Here is a 16,381-nt window from a genome sequence, read left to right as displayed (position 1 = left end):
AGCAAGTAAAATTTCATTTTGACAAAGAGTTATTGCTATTTCCTTTCACCCCGCTGTAGTTTCATTGAGGAGATCTGAGTTCTGAAGGAAGATATTTCTTTGAAATGATTGCTCAAGAAACAGAGGTTGAATGACCAGTATGTACCCTAGACATGCCTTTGCCCCCTCTCCTCTCAGTCTCATTGCAGCTGACTCCTGTTGCAGGGGGAGGGTGGATATCATAAATGCAATGTCCTGGATGTAAGCACTCCATAAACAATGATATTTCTTTAATGGGCAAAGTAATAACCTCAGCACTGTCAAATGTATGCGTTTTAAACCAGTCGTAAAAGAATAAATTTAGCTTTAGTAGTACTAGGGTCTGCTCCCATAATACTTAATCAAGGGCTTCCATGAGCACTCTGCCATCAGAACAGCCGCAGAATTGGGCCCATGGATGGCAATCAAAGGCTGGTGTTGTTCTATTAGTCATTTTTTGATAGTGAGTAAATTATACAGAAAAGATGAATGCCCCATTTATGAGGCAATAACAGCCCGGAATTCAGCACAGAACAAGTCACTTTGTCTGATTTCAAGCAGTATATCAAGGCCCTGTTGTTTGGCTATTATTTATAATATTTTATGGATGTTGTCAGACGATTTAAAACCGACATATAATAATGCAGCCCACTTCCGAACCTTTCCATTGTGCCAAAGAAAATTATGTAGGTTCTTACTGAGTAGAAGATGTTGTACGAGAGATCGTCCAGTCCCCTGCTCTTCCATTGCTTCTTCTTTAGATTGTAGAATGACTGTAGATATCTAAAAACAGAGGAACATTCTGAGGTTTAAGATTTGCATTGACCGACAGTGGGATACGCAATGTCAGTTGATGATTTCTTTCTCTTCCACCCCTTCTTCTTTCTTCTATTGTTTCTAAATGTCACAGTTTATTGAATTAGATTTTTTCCCATAAAATACAGTATTCCTTTATTTTACTTTATTTTATTTTATTTTAATTAAATTTAATTTAATTTTACTTTATTTATATTTCTATTCTTCCACAAAGAATTGGTAGAGAACTTCCCTTCCAGAAAAGTAGAAAAAAGTTAAGTGCAAAATGAGAATGTGTTCAAGTTTATTCTGTTGCATAAGTCTTCCTCATTACGTCCAGCGCATGTGTCAACTCATATATTACATTTGAACAATTTCACAAGTTTCTCATTATTTTTCCTCTTTTGGTCAAGCAAATGAACAAAGAAATCTCAATACACTATGCTCAGACTAACTCTGGAACATCCAGTCTGGTTTCTGAAGTATTGCAATCACCCCAGCATTTAATCTGGAGTAAGAGGCAAGGTCTTCATGCCTCAAGTATATGAAATTGTTTGCTCACAAACTTTACCACAAGTAAATAGAGCTAGATCAGTTATCTGTCTCATATGACATTCCCTGGTATAATTTCTGAAATACAGCAAGAAATTACAGAACTCTAGGATATTTTTCAATATTTTATAAATGTTTAAATAATTTATAAACTATATATTTATATATGCATATAAATTGCATGTGTTTGATTTGTAGTAGCAATGTAAGTTTGATTTGTAGTAGCAGGAATTTGTCTTCCTCTGAAAGCCACAATAGATGTATATAATCAGATGACTGCTCCAGAGTAGACACTGTCACTGGCTCCCAAGAGAATTTCAGCACTCAAACCACCCTTTTGATCCATTCACCACCCCCCACCTCCTTCATTTTATATTTAGTTAATAAAAGGGAGTGAAGAAAGTGGTCCAATATGTATGCATATATATATATAATTCAGTGCTCTTGATGGGTATCAACAACAAAAAAACTGAAGCTATATGAGTTAAGTGGAAGTAAATATACATGTTGCTAGTTTTCAGCAGTATTTCTAAGCACCATATTGAGAGACTATGAAATCCCATGTCATTCTGTGCCACAGACTGAAGGTTTTAGTTTAAAACTATATCTTCCATCTTAAACTCATATTGGAGGGTGGCTTGTACTGAAAAGCCATAGGATACAGATGTATGCTGAATGGAATCATAGAGTGCAGCTACAAACCTCAATAAAGTGCTCTTTCTTTGATACATAAATGTCTACATGCTCAAACTCATGACATCCATTCATGCAAAGGTTCATGCAAAAGAAAAAAGGTTAGTTTCTTAAGCAATTTTTTCAACTTCTTCCTTCTTTTTACAGCTTTTTGTTTTGCTTGAATTTATTATTATTCACATGCCATACTGTATTTCACACCATAGGATGTTTATTAGCAGCAATGTGCAGTGTCCCAAGCAGCAAAAGAATCTGTAATTTACTGACTCCCATTGGATCAGATGGACACAGAGGTCCCTTCTAACCACAGCCATTCTATGCTCCATAGTTCTGTGACAGAATGCATGGATATCCTGACTGTGTAACAGAGATTCACATTTCCAAATCATTGTCCTTCTGAAAACAGTTTTTAAACCCAGAATTTTCATCAGTAACTACTTGGTATCCTTCATTTAACTTGCATTTCCAATCTTGATTCCAGTTTATCAGAGCCAGAGGCCTATTCTGTGCCACAAGATACTGAGTTCATGAATCATCATATTTCAGCAATACTGAATCTGAAATTAATAATTTCTTCACTGTAAGCCTCCTCTTTTTTTTTTTTTTTTATCTCACCAATGGATATAAATCATTGAGACCTATGTATTCAAACATTTGTGTAGCTCTTTTCTTATCTATCAAGAAAAAAAATATTTATTCTCTTTAGTGTAAACTGCTTTAGAAGGTGGTAGTACAGAAGATCAATGCAGTTTTCAATAACATGATTATTAAAACAGTGCAATAATGTTAATGCATTAACTTCATACGTTTGCCAAATGTACCTTGGTCTGCATCAAAAGAGGTTTGGCAGGAGAGGTGGGGAGGTGATTGTCCCCTATACAGGTAGAGTATAGCCCTTGCAAGGCTCCCTCTGTAATATTTCATTCAGACCTGGGGGCCCCAACAAGGGAAGATGTGAAGCTTTTGCAGTAATTCCAGAGGTGAGCTACAAATACTATCAAAGGACTGGAGCACCTCTCCTATAAAGAAGGGCTGTGGGAGCTGGGCTTGTTCAACCTGCAGAAGACTCAGGGGGAGATTGCTTTCTAGTACCTAGAAGGAGTTTGTAATCAGAAAGAAGACTGACTTTTTATGTGACCTGTCAGTGACAGGACAAGAGAAAATGTCTTTGAATTAAAGGAGGGGACATTTAGGTTAGAAGAAATTCTCTACTCAGAGGGTGGCGAGGCACTGGCATGGGTTGCCCAGAGAAGCTTTGGATGCTCCATCCATGGGGGTGCCCAGGGTCAGGTGGGATGGGGACCTGATCAGCCAGATCTGGTGGATGGCGACACTGTTCATGGCAGGGGAGGTGGAACCAGATGATCTCTAAGATCCCTTCCAACCCAAGCCATTCTATGATTCTGTGATTCATATAATAGTGATCCTCACTGTGCTGTGTCTTTTCAGTTTTTTCTCTGTTCAGAGTGGTTGTATCCATTAGAAATTCAATTCACATTTAACAGCTAAACTGCTATGTATTTTGAAAATGCAGTGACATCTGTATACCTCACTTATTTCCAGCAGTTGTCCCAGAATAACTTCTTGATTATTTTTCTGGTAATTATCTTGAAGCTTAATTATACAACAATTTGTAAAAGTTCCGGAGCTGGTATGCTATTATTTGCAAAAAAAGTCAGTCTTAGTGGCTAACTTCAAAAGATAAGATGATTTTAGTAGTGAAGTTTCACTTGTCAAAAACAAAACAAATCAAACTAAGCAACTAACAAACCAACCAAAAAAAACCAAACAAACAAAAAAAAAACTTTCTTGTAATATTTTAAAATTCACTGAAGAATATAGTCCTTGCTAAAGGCTGAACAGAAGAATATTTCTCAGAAACCATGACTGTTAGACTATTATTCTTTTATATCCAGAGGAATTTCCTCTCCTTAGAGCATTTCAGATTATGTGGGGAATCCCTTGAGAAAAATAGTTCTTAGCTCTGCTTCATTAAGGGAGCCTATTTTCTCTGTATTTACTCACTGCTGTGATAGATAGTTGACAAAATCAAGGAGAACTGTTCCTCACAAATAAGAGCAGACATATACTGTGCTCTAAAATTCACCAATTTGCCTAAAGTTGCTGTCGACATGTTAAAATCCAATACCTGTTCTCCACTGTGTAGGGACACAGGCAGATATGTGCACACCATTATCAAATTTAAGCTTTATCTTCAACCAAGCCACAGATAATACTCGAGGTCTCTAATACCAGCTCCATGGGGTGAGGTAGAGAGCTCTGAGGATGAGTTTGATGACACTGTGTTTTGCGGCCTCATGCTTGCATCCTTGCTATCCTTGTTGCTGTTTTACAGACTTCCTGTAGCTCAGTATCCAGATTGTGTTTGAGGATAAAATTGTTATATCTTACAGTGTAGCTGTGGGGTTATTCTGAACCATCAAACCATTTTTATTCTTAACCATATGCATAAAAATTGGTCCTGAGTAGAAGCATTAAACTCATCACCCACAACCAGGTGCAGAATCTGGGTCAAACTAATTGCTTGATTTAGACCTACAGTGTGGGGGAGGAAGAAAATACTAGGTATAATGGAGAAGCGAGATTTGCCTTCCCTTGTCACTGAAAATCTCCTGAATTGCTGAAATACATACATGTGTAAAACTGGGTGTTTCACTAGAATGCAGATACATCGTTGCCCTTGGCAAGTTTTTGTTTCTTGCTCTGTTTTTTGAGGGGGAGTTTTTTGATCATGTTATTCAGCCAGGAACTGGTTTGACAAAGACTGAGACTTAAAATCCATTAACCAAATTTCCTGTCTTAGCATTTAAACTAGCCCACTCACTGGGACTGGAATATTGCTCTGCATTCTCAGAGTTTTGGATGGAGAGAAAAGAAGTATATAAAGCATGTAGCTAAATGGCAAAACATCCTGTACTGTATTCCTCAGGAATGCATGAGTTTTTTTGTCTCACTCTGCTTTTGTTTTTTAAAGGCACCAGCTGATGCTGTCTTTTTAAAACATAAAGCTAATAGATAAGGAGAAAGAACACTTTTTGAACCTAAACTGCATATGGCTTTTTTATAGAAACACAAAAGTATTTCTTTTCCTAGTGCCCTCTTGTGACAACCTTTGGTGGGTAAGTAATACATCATCAGAGGTCTGTTCTTTCAGGAGCACATCCATTACAGCAGATTGGTCTGAAGGAGCAGTGTGGAAGAAGGAGCCACAGTCATCAATTACAGATGCTAGAAATGTGTCAGCAGGTTCACGTTTGAGATTCTTCTCCAGCCTCTGAAGGTAGGAATGGAGAAGCCTTGTCTCTTGCAACTTCTGTGTGCCAGGAAAACTTAGAATTTGCCTGAATTTCCTTGTTTGCTTTCTTTGTGCAACTAAATACATTCTTTAATATTATTATTGACCAGTGATAAAACTTTAGTGAATGCCATGAAACTTTCACAACGGAATTTCAGGTTGGATATCAGGAGAAGGTTCTTCTCTAAGAGCGTTGAAGGGCAGTGGAACACATTCCCTTAGGCAGAGGTCACAACCCTGGACAATGATCTTTATGGGTCCCTTTCAACTTCAAATATTCTATGATTCCATGATGACCAAAATACAAATTTAAGATGATGACTTTTTGTAATACCATGAAAATCAAGTGTCCTGCTTTCACCAGAAAATCAGGCATCTTTTGGCATAATTCTTCACTTCCTTAAGACTCTAAGAAGTTGGGTTCTTTTTTGTTTTGTTTTGTTTTTGTTTTTTGTTGTGGTTTGTTTCATTGTTTGTTTGTTTTTAATATTGTGAGGTGCGATGTAAGACAAAGTATTACTAGACAAAGAAAAATGTTGGACATCCTTGGTGAGCTGTGAAAGAGATGTGAAGGACTATGTGAAGGAGAACATAAAGCCCGGGCAGTGAAATGACAACATTCTCCTTCAGTCTTGATCATAAAATCAAGGATCCAGCTCTCATTGAATGGTAGTGCAACTATCTGCTGTGTCCACAACTCCTCCAAGCTTCATAACATCAGCAAATTTGCTGAGAATGAACTCTATCCCTTAATTTACCTGATAGTAAAACACTCATATAAATATGTCAGAGTTTTCATACATTCACTTTGAAACTGCTGTGACTCTTAAAGACTTACAGCTTTACCTTTCCATTCAGAACCTCCGAATGACATTGTAAGATGAAGATCCTTTGCACATACAAAAAAGAGACCTCTGTTTGATGGAAGGTCCACATGAACATTCATCTGTGATGAATGATCACATTTTGCAGGTAGGTAAAAATCCATGCATATTCTTCCCCTGTAAGTATACACTTCTCCTAAAACCTGAGCATACTAGACAGATCAATGTCTGAAATGATCCTTGACCAATGGTTCTATGTCAGGATAGAAGCCAGTCATGAGCTGTGTTCCTCAGGGGTCGGACTGGAGACTGGTGCTCTTCAACATCTTAGTCAGTGATACAGATGATGGTATCAAGTGCATCCTCAGCAAGTTTGCAGATGACACCAACCTGAGCAATGCATTCAACACTCTGGAAGGAAGGGAAGTCATCCAGGAGGACCTGGACAAGCTGGATAAGTGGGCCCATGAAAATCTAATGATTTGCCACAAGACCAAGTGAAAGGTATTGCACTTGGGCTGGGGCAACCCCAGGTGTTTACACAGACTGGGTGAAGAACCTCTTGAGAGCAGCCCTGAGGAGGACTTGGGAGTCCTGGTGGACAAGAAGCTGGACATGAGCCAGCAGTGTGTACTTGCAGCCTAGAAGGCCAACTGTGTTCTGAACTGCACTAAAAAAAGGGTGGCCAGCAGGGAGAGGGAGGTGATTTTCCCCCTCTACTCAGATCTTGTGAGACCCCATCTGGGCCCTCTCCTATGAGGAAAGGTTGAAGGAACTGTGTTTCTTTAGCTTGGAGAAGAGAAGGCTCTGGGGAGATTTCATTGTGGACTTCCAGTACTTGAAGGGAGCATATTAACAGGAGGGGCAAAAGCTGTTTATGAAGATGGATAGTGATAGGACAAGGGGGAATGGTCTTAAAGTGAGACAGGGGAGGTTTAAGTTGGATATTAGGAGGTATTTTTTCACTCAGAGGGTGGTGACACTGGAACAGGTTGCCCAAGGAGACTGTGGATGCCCCATCCCTGGAGGCATTCAAAGCCAGGCTGGATGTGGCTCTGGGCGCTCTGGTCTGGTGACTGACAACCCTGCACATAGCAGGGGGGTTGAAACCTGATGATCATTCTGGTCCTTTTCAACCCAGGCCATTCTATGATTCATTCTACGAAATTAAAGCTATGTATTATGTTCTCCATTTGTTTAAAATGGTATCATCTCAGGGGATCTGAAAATCAGAAATTTCTAATTTTGTTTAAACTAAAAAAGTAGGACTTTTTGAGATGAGCATTCAAGGCTAGCTGGAACACATTTACAAAAGATTTTCTTTTTACTCTGAATAGCCAAGTCACCGGTACTTCCAAAATTATACTCTTCCTAGTGCATGGTAACACGGTTTTCAAAGTCTTTGACTTACTGCAAATAACACCGTTCTCATACGCACTAGAATGCTGATCGAGTTGACCTTACATATCGGCAGTCTATCAACTTTTTCTCCTTTCTCTTGGGAAGAAGACTTGTTTATGAAATTACATTTTTGATAGCAATATCAGCCTGAATTTTTATTAGTCTATCAGTACACCACTTGGAAAAAAAACAAGAAGGAAACAGAAGCCAAAATTTTAATTGTTTTGGAATTTTTCCCCATTCATAAAAGATCAAAAAAAAAAAAAAAAAGGACTGGGGAAAGGCTTGTATGAAGGTAGGCAATGCATATGCATAGTTGCTGTATGCTTAACAAACTATTACAATGATTTTTTTTTTTTCCAGTGCATTTCTGTTTCTTGATACAGAAAGCATTCCTGTGAGCCAGTTTACAGACTTACAACTTCCTTTCTGATACATAGCACATGAAGGTGATGAATGCTGCTCTTCTATGCATTTCATAAAAGCCTGAGCGACTTAGCTGCAATGAAAACCCAACTTGCAACTAGTTCATATTTCAGGATGCTGTGCCTGTCAGGGCACCTATGCCGAAAGCATTATTAAAAAGGGTGGGAAGCTGGAGAAAGAAAATGATTGTTATCATCTCTTATACTCTGAAGAGAACTGAGAAAACTATTCCTTCTGAAAGAATAGTAAATATCAGAGCAGAATTGGTCATCCCGAGCTCATCTCTCTTCTGATTTCACTGCTAGCTGCCAGCCTTGCTGCATCTCCAGTCTAATGGATTCACTGTAGGATGAAGAGAAGTTTATTTTGTGAGAGCTGGATGGCTGACCCACTTTTTGACCTAGACTGCAGCAATGAGAGGCTGAAATAGTTTTTGATGAGTCTTTGGATCTCTCTACATAGAGCTGTCTTCTTTGCCAACTCAAGCTAATGGGTATGTGAAGATTTGAGGATGGTAACACATTAACTATATAAGCATCATCCAAGTGGTAAAGGTACAGCAATCAGATTGGATGCATTTAAGTATCTGTGTTGAAACCATTGGGAATCAGTGCATTACTTCTACAGTTGCTGTTACCTATAAAACATCAACAACCAAATATCTTTAGATAATCTCTAGAAATAGCAGTGTGTAATATTCTTGCATGAAAAAAGACAGTTATTTACAATACAGTTAAGATTCCAACATGGGACCTAATGCAATTAGTCAAAATGTTTAAAATAAAAAAAATGTGTAAGGCTTAATCGATGGATTTTGCTTGACTGGTTGGTTGTAGTAAACACCAGACACAAGGCTCCCTTTGCTGTCTCAGTCTCTCACTGACACCCACAGTCTTTTGACTTGCTCACGACTGTTCTTTAGGGACAGCTCTTCACTTTCTGTTTCTTTCCTGATGCAGACAATCCTCTGTTCCTTCCTTGCCTGTCCCTTCTGAGCAGCCTGTAGTTGTCAATAGTCCCATTCTAGTCATCCTGTTCCTCTAATCTAGCTATGCCGTCCCACACCTTATCATGAGAAGGCTCACTATCCTCTCCATCCCCCCCTCAGATCTAGTTTAAAATCCTCCTAATAATCTACATTTTCCTCATATAAGCAAGGATGTTTAGAGCTTGTTTCTGACCATTTTTTTCCCCTTAGCTTGCTTTTTTTTTTTATACTTATGTTGACATTAACTTTGGGGAGTGTCATCCCAGAAGCTGTGTTGGTGGTATAAAAACATGATTACATAGATATATTTTTATGAAATATGTCCTTTAATATTCTCATTGTTGTAGCAAAAACTCCAGTTGCAAAGCCATTAACCTAGCAATCAGGAAGGGAATATTCAGACAACATGCACAAACAACCTGTTTCTAAATTTCTCACCAGCATCTCATTCCAAGTCTCTGGGAGCCTGTAATAAATGTGTATTTTCCCTCAAGGTAGTAAAGTTACAAAAATAATGCATTTACACAGGTCCATCTGTTTCCCTTTTCTAATCACATTTCATTTTTCTGTGTCCCTCCCCTGTATTGGCCATTTGCCTTTTTACTGTGATTAAAAGTACTTTATGGGTTACCTACATGTAGGAATTTCAAAAGACTTTTTACTCTTAGATGGCCTGACCCAGGTAAGTGAAACGAGCAGAAGTAAAAACAAAGTCATAATAACTGTGAAAGATCTTTCATTGAGTACTACCTATTGACTGCACAACCAGACAGAGGAATCATTTACTGAAATGTAGATATTTAGAGTGTAGGCGTCTACATCTGAACTCTATCCCTCCGAAACTTTCATTAAACTGAATGTAGAGTGAGTCAATCGACTTAGCAATGTCTTAAGAGATGATTCATCTCATCCTAAAGTAAATATATAAAATAGATCAGACTGCACCCTCAAGAAAACTTTTCATGCTTTTTCATGTGTTGAAGCAGGGAGAACAAAGTTCAGGTGTAAGAATCTACGTTGTGATTGAAATCAATGACATTAACCTCTTCTGTCATGTCTGAAAGCTCTGAAGATACTGGTTTCTGTAGCAGTCACTGCTCTCTTTACTTTAATTGTCCTAGCAATTAGGTGCATAAAATAGGAGCTGTGTAAAGATAGGAATTTTAAATGCCCCAGGTACTGTATCTACCTTTTCCTTAAACACCCCCAGGGACCATGACTCTATCACTTCCCTGGTCAACCTGTTCCAATGCTTTACCATTCTTTCTGAGAAAATATTCTTCCTAATATACTATCTGAACTTCTCCTAGCACAATTAGAGGTCATTCCCTCTTGTCCCATTGCTTGCTACCTGGAAGAAGAAGCCAAACTCTCCATGCCACAACCTCCTTTCAGGCAGCTGTAGAGAGTGATAAGGTACCTCCTGAGCTTCCTCTTCTCCAGACTAAGCAATGATCCTGTTCCTCTGCTGTGAATTACATACTTCCAGGTGTGCCTGTGTAACTTTCCTTGGTGTCACTTTCCAAAAAAAATTCTGTAATAATGTCCAAATCTGAAATCCCCAAATTAAAAGCATTAAGGTACAGTCAAGTTGATAACCACTCATTCAACATCACCGGGGAGCATGACAACACCTCTGATCCTAGACTGGATAACTTGACTGTGTTTTGCCTCTTTAATGTGTGAATAAAAATAGCTGAAAAACTGAGTCAAACGCAATACCAGCACCAGAGGGAAGTGACCATCTGCTGTCTTTAGAGAGAAATCTGCCTAAAAACAATATATAGATATTTTATTTCCCCTTTTCACATATGTGCCACTTAAGAATCATAAAATCCAGTCTTTCCTGAGTACATATTTCTGGCAGTTAAGAAATCTACTGCATTACTGGGATGATAAATCAATATTTCAAAAATCTGATATGTATATAATAGCACAGAGGCAAAACAATGAGCTGCATATTAGTTCAGAATGATGTTGCAGACAGTCAAGCTGGAAACATTAGAACAGCATATTCTTCTGGATTTTCTCATGCAGAATGAAGCCTTTATAACACTGATCTTTCTGTTACTTGAAAGGTGACTGTGACTCACAGTGGCCATCATCTCTTCCTCATACAAGATAGCAAGTGTGCTAAATAGAAGATATCTAAGATACTGAATATTAGCTGTGAAGTTGGGTTAGTTCCTCTAATATCTGGGCAGCTTCAGGACCATATTCTGAGAAATGTTTTCTGACCCTTTACAGGGTTTTCAAAATAGGTTGGTTCAACTCAGTTCCTGCATGTCAGAACTTCAAATGAAAAGAAGGTATCAAAACCTCAACCTTTCTCTTCCAGGAATAATATACACTCTTCAGTGAATTTATCAGCTGATAATTTCTTATCTTTTCTCATTTTTTGTTAGGTGGAGAGAAAGAAGATAGATAGTAACTTCCCATTCACTTAATTAACGTCACAATTTCTTAGTTGCACAAAGTACTCAGCTTCCATTTTGTCTGAAAATTCCCACAATGACTGTTTCTATCATTCACATATGATAACAAGTTAGGTGGGACTGTTAATATGTTTGAAAGCAGGATAACTTGCAAGGGATCTGAATAGGCTGGATCACATGATGTTCAACAAGACTAGGTGCCAAGTCCTGCAATTGGTTCATAACAATTTCGTGCAGCATTATGCCATTGGATGCAAGAAGAATGCAGAGTTGCTTGAGCATGTGCAGAGAAGAATAGGGAAGCTGGGGAAGAGAGTGGAGAACAAGACTAGAGGAGCAGCTGAGATAATTTGTGTTACTTGTTCTGGAAAGCAAGGAGGGTACAACTGGTAGTTGCAGCAGTGAGGGTGTCAGTTTCTCAAGTGATAAGCAACAGAATCTGAAGAATTGTGGATGTCTCTGTTCATTGCAGGGGAGCTGGACTAGGTGGCCTTCAGAGCTCCCTTCCAATACAAATGATACTATGATTCTAGGGGACATGTAGTTCAAATATGAAGAATTTCTTTACTTAAGAAGTGGTCAAGAATTGGGTTAGGCTGCCAAGGATGATGGTAGAATCTCTGTCCCTTGAGGTACTTAAAAGATGTGTGGATGTGGCACTAAACGACATGGTTTAGTGGCTGAACTCAGTAGTTCAGGTTAGTGGTTGGATTTGATGATCTCAGAGGCCATTTCCAACCCAGATGATTCTGTGATTCTGTGATTATGATATTTGGAGGATGCAAATATTGCAGCACTGGGAAATAATGGCATATAGCACTAACCGTTCCTTGTTCTAATAATGGATCCCCAGCAGGCTCTTCCTTAAATTCATCCTGTTCTGAGGAGGAGGAATCATATACTCCGAGGCACTTTTAAAAATAAATTTCAACATGCTGAAGTCTAAGTGTCTTTCCAAACTTTGAAATTAGTAGAACTGTGTGCAAAATAATGGTACTTGTATCTAATCTAAAAGCCTTTTCCTACCTAAAATTAGTCAATAATTGCACAGCATCAGATGAAATCACTAAATGTTCTTACTGACACAGCTTCAAAACAAAGCATTCAAACTTGCCAATTTGTGTTAGTATCTCAGTAGTAGAATCACTGGGACATATTTGTAGTTGATGTAGTTTTCAGTGATGCTTAGCTGATTTACATCTGCTGATGTTCTTTTCTGCATACCATAGATGTGGTGACTTTCCCCTCCCAGAAACCAGACCTCGACCTCTTTTGACAAGACATGATACAGATTTTGTTTCAGAATACATCCACCTGTGTCTGGACTCGGCAAAGAGTTCTAGAAGTCCATGATAACAGTTGATGAAAATAGTTTAAGACCGGATGTTGCTATAAAATTGAAGGAACATACATATAGCTCATACAATAATACTGATGAGTGTGAACGCCAAAAAAAAAAAAAAAAAAAAAAAAAAGAAAAAAGAAAAAAGAAGGAAAGAAAAGAAAAGAAAAGAAAAGAAAAGAAAAGAAAAGAAAAGAAAAGAAAAGAAAAGAAAAGAAAAGAAAAGAAAAGAAAAGAAAAGAAAAGAAAAGAAAAGAAAAGAAAAGAAAAGAAAAGAAAAGAAAAGAAAAGAAAAGGAAAGAAAAGGAAAGAAAAGGAAAGAAAAGGAAAGAAAAGGAAAGAAAAGGAAAGAAAAGGAAAGAAAAACAATAAAAAGTAAAACCGAAAACACTTATAGATAGTCCAATCTTATATAAAATGTATGCAAGGACAAGTGATCAGTACATTAACAATTATTCTAGAGTCTGATTTGTGGCTGTGATGGCTTTTATTGATATCTCAAAAAAATTTGAACCATTCTGTGATTATTTGAAGAATCAAGACGTAACCACTCATAATCATACCCTAAGAAGCACAGCCATTTAATTGTTATCTGTTAACTATAATTGGTATAATGGTTGCTTCATGGGGAACTGTTCTCCTAAGGGAAAGGATAATTCGGGCAATGATAAACATATGTATTGGAGCAACAGCAACAAAAAGCTGTTGCGTTCAGTATGGTCTTTATCCTCCTGAAGCAGAGGGGTAGCATTTCTTGCCTGGAATCTGTGAGTTGCCTTGCTAAAAGAAGCATTAGGTGAAGTCCAGCTTCTGCTGCATGAAAGGCATGAAAGGAAATAAGTGTCTGGCCAAAACCCCTGGGAAATATTAGGAATCCCTTTACAAATCTGAATGAATTTTGTTCCACTGAATGAGTAAATGTGTGTTCAAATTATTGTTAATATTTAAAACAAATCTGATATCATCAAAAATTCATTGAAAATCACTAAAATGTTTGCAGACAGTCTTTTGGCTTTCTTTCTTTCTTCAGTTTGATTTAGAATCCACAATTCAATCAGGCATGGATCTTTTCTCATGTGTCATGTTCTTGTTCCGCTCTTTTAAGTTCTCTTCTCTTCCTCTGCTGCTCTTGCTCCCCTTCAACAAATCTGGAAATAGGTTGCCTGGAAAATTCAGCATCATTTCCCACATTATCCACTATCGTGTTGTATCTACTTTATATATTTTTTCTGAAGCTGTATGATTAACAGTAAAATAATTCATATTTCTCTGTGTGTATATAAAATATAGATATGCTCACCAGCTCTCTATGGAGTTATGAAAATCCTCCACTTGCCCCTTGTGACCTTGTCACCACAAATTGCTTTTAGATTCAGTGCCATTTGAACAAGCACAGCAATTCACTTTCATGTTCCTGCAAATGCTAAGGAAAACAAACACAGAGTGCTACAGTATACAGCATCTGGGATCGTTCTCACTTTGACACATACTTTTCCTCACTTTTCCTGGAGGGAAAAGTTCAGGGAATTCTCACTACTGACGTGCAACAGTTTCTGTTCAATTACACTCCCTTGGACACATTGCTCTGTCTGGTCTTAGAGACTGAGAAGAGCTTTGCCGTGTTTGGAGGAGAAGAATGTAGATGGATTTGATCTTAAGTGAATCTATTCATTAAGAAGTTAAAGGAAGAAGAAGAGGACTAAGTGATAACAACACTGACTGAATGTGAATGTTTATCTTTGTTTATGCAACTACACTGGCAACTGTGCATCCTTTCTTACTCTGCATGGACATGGTAGACTTTCTGGAGCTGGCTAAGGGATCAACACTGTTTTCCACTGTCTAATGGAAACATAAACCATTGATCTTCCATATGGAGAAAAGCATGACATTGCTTCTGCTACTCTCTTTGCCTGACATCAGTCTGGACCATTTTTTTTGTTCTGAGTCCCATGTCAGGGACTGATCCCCTTTTCCTACCATGGCTCAAAATGTTCATTGTCTCTTCCTGTGATTATACATTCCTGACTCAGCCTGTATTTGCAGTATTTTACCTTTCTGACTATTCAGCAAACAGAATTTGCACAAAAGGAAGAATTTCAATCCAGATTTCTTCAGCTGTGAAAAGCAGCCACAGGTATGTAGACAATGCAGCATCAGTGGAGATGCATGGAAGAACATCTCCCTCTCTCAGATCAGTACTGTCTTGTCCCATATTCTCTGTGATGGGCAGTAAGAGGTATCAAGGAAAGAACATCTGACTACATTCTGTTACTCATTTCCCTTGTATTCCCTGAACATTCAGAAATTATGGATTAGGGACGGTAGAGGGTCTGTCTGCCTTATCTTTTTAGTATCCATTTATGGACCTGCAGTCCATCAACATCTTTAATTTCATTTTGAACTTCTGATCCTGTCTGCTTCTGCTCTGTGATTTTAATTACTCACTGTATAAAATTAAGTACCTTCTTTCACGTCAGGCATGTTCAATCCCTGGTCCACAGGCTGTATGTGGCATTGAAAAGCTAGAAATATGTCCCCACAAGAATGTAAACTTTTAATATTGCTAGTGACACTTTTCATGTCACTAGCATTATGCATGTGACATTTCATGAGTAAAACACAGTGACTACTGACAATAACATTTTAAGTTACCTATAGGTGTGCATACCTGTGAAGACATTCACAGACTTGTAGGCTTTCTTATTTAATTATTAAGTAATTACACACATTATACTTTATCTATTCACTTATTCTCAGAATTTCTAAGTTTTCCAAATTAATCAGCCACACTTTGCATGAAAGCAGCATAATAAATTAAATGTTTCATGATAAAATCTAAAATACAAGCAGAAGAGCAAAAAAAAGGGCATATATTTCCAAATATTAGAATTAATATATATATTATTTCAATTGAAGGAGCTAATGATTAACTTTGTGAGTTATGTTTTGTATTTTGTTTGTTTGTTTCTTTTATCTTTGTTTTGTTCCCTTCATCTATCTCCTGCATGTTGCTCTCACTTATTTCTCCCTTGGCTTACCAATAGCTCTAAATTCATCTGCTATTGCAGAACAAAAATACATTTTATTACAACCTGAGCTCTTTAAATAGGTCACAGAACATAAATGATGATAAAAATTCTAAACTTCTCCCTGCCCCCAAAAGAATGTGGTTAATTTGCTTCATAGAAAATTGCTTAACACCCGAGAATTGTTCTATCTTAAGTTCTGAGGCTAAGGAAGGAAATGAATCTGTGAGCCTTTGAAACAAGCTCAATTTGTGTTATTTAACTAAAACCTATTAACCTTTATTAGCATTAAACTTTCAGTTTATTAACATAATTAATTGAAATATGAATGTATGGATAAGTTTCTGGGAAATAATACTTTTAAATAAAATAATAGGGAGATATTTAACCTTCTCTAATAGTCTGTGGATAAGTCTATAATACGATGTCCTTAAATGATCTCTGAACTGTCTACTAGCAATGAAATAAGTAATGGATGATCATGATGGTGATGGTGAGAACAGCCATTCTTTGATGGAACAGATGTCACACAGTAAACTTCAGCTTTTTTGCAGCTTTCTTC

This window comes from Coturnix japonica, chromosome 2 (genome assembly GCF_054131305.1).
Source record: "Coturnix japonica strain WE chromosome 2, WE-NBRP24, whole genome shotgun sequence".
Lineage (NCBI taxonomy): Eukaryota > Metazoa > Chordata > Aves > Galliformes > Phasianidae > Coturnix > Coturnix japonica.
Note: the sequence above shows the minus strand (reverse complement) of the source record.